General features: G+C 53.3%; 1 pseudogene; it reads left to right on the forward strand.

Annotated features, from left to right (window-relative positions):
* The first annotated feature begins 437 nt into the window (after nt 1-437).
* Nucleotides 438-553, forward strand: LOC136654469 (5S ribosomal RNA; annotated as a pseudogene).
* The last annotated feature ends 684 nt before the right edge of the window (nt 554-1,237 follow it).

Consider the following 1,237-nt stretch of genomic DNA (forward strand, 5'->3'; position numbering starts at 1 on the left):
TGAACTAAATGTCTGAACTGACTCAACTAAAAAGCATTGCAAGTGATAGATGTAATCTGTGATGTTGCAGCTGTGTTGGTTCACTTGCAGTGGAAATTGCCATTTGATTCTGCAGTGATATTGCCCCACATTAAAGAAAGAATGGACATCAGTTCAGCATTTAAAGGGCAAAATATGAGTTGTGGTGGGGCAGGAAGTCCCCACAGGAAGACCCCACTGCCTCTGTCAGCCACCTGCCCACCCCTAGTTGTCACCTGCAGGAGCCCTCACCAATCAGAAGCTGAGAGGGCAGAATGACACCTTTGAGTAAACCATGGCATCATGCCAAGTGTACATTTGGAATCCCCTAGAAGAGGCCGCTACAACTTCATTTCCATTTGGCATCAGGAGCAAATTCATCCTTTGCTGCAAGAATGGAGTGTTAATGCACTCTACTGACTAATAGGCAACCTATGCACATGCCCAATCTCGTCTGATCTTGGAAGCTAAGCAAGGTCAGGCCTGGTTAGTACTTGGATGGGAGACCGCCTGGGAATACCTGGTGCTGTAGGCTTATACCATAGTCTTTCGAGACTGAAGGTTGCCAATCAACCAATCTGTACAACCTGCCCTCTTGATCTATATGTCTGAATAATTACTCACTTAACCAACTGACTGAAAACTAACATGTCAGGCCTTGGATACAGGGGACCCCCGGGGTCACAGGAGGCAGTGGCAGGGCACCTCCAGGTCTGGCCTCAGTAGCCCAGCCCAATACCAGCCCAGTGAAGCAGAGACAAACCCAATACCAGCCCAATACCAGCCCAGCCCAAGTGGCCTCAGTAGGGTTGTGCGGGGAGGGGGTTACCTCACGCAGGTCCTTCTCTTCACAATCTGGGACTCTCCTAGTTCCAGGCGGCTTTGGCTCAGGGGTTAGCCCCCATCTGCTCCAACCAGAGTCCTAGCCAGTTCTGACCTCATCCTTGGCCAGGCTGGGCTTTAAGCTGGAGACCATCCCTCTTAGGCTCCTCCCCTGCCTCCCTGTGAGGGTTGTAATGCTGGCCACCTAAGCCTTCCCTCCCTCTCCTCGCCTGTGCCTCACCCTCCTGCTCTACCTGCCAGCCAGGCAGCAGGAACTGCTTCCCGCCCCCTTGCCCCTGGAGTGGACTGGGCTTGTGGGCAGTGTTGCCCCTGCAAACTGGCAAGCAAGGCGGCAACAGCGAGCCCTGGAGCTTTGAGCCGTCTGCTGGAGGTCCGC

Source organism: Tiliqua scincoides, chromosome 5, assembly GCF_035046505.1.
Source record: "Tiliqua scincoides isolate rTilSci1 chromosome 5, rTilSci1.hap2, whole genome shotgun sequence".
Classification (NCBI taxonomy): Eukaryota; Metazoa; Chordata; class Lepidosauria; order Squamata; family Scincidae; genus Tiliqua; species Tiliqua scincoides.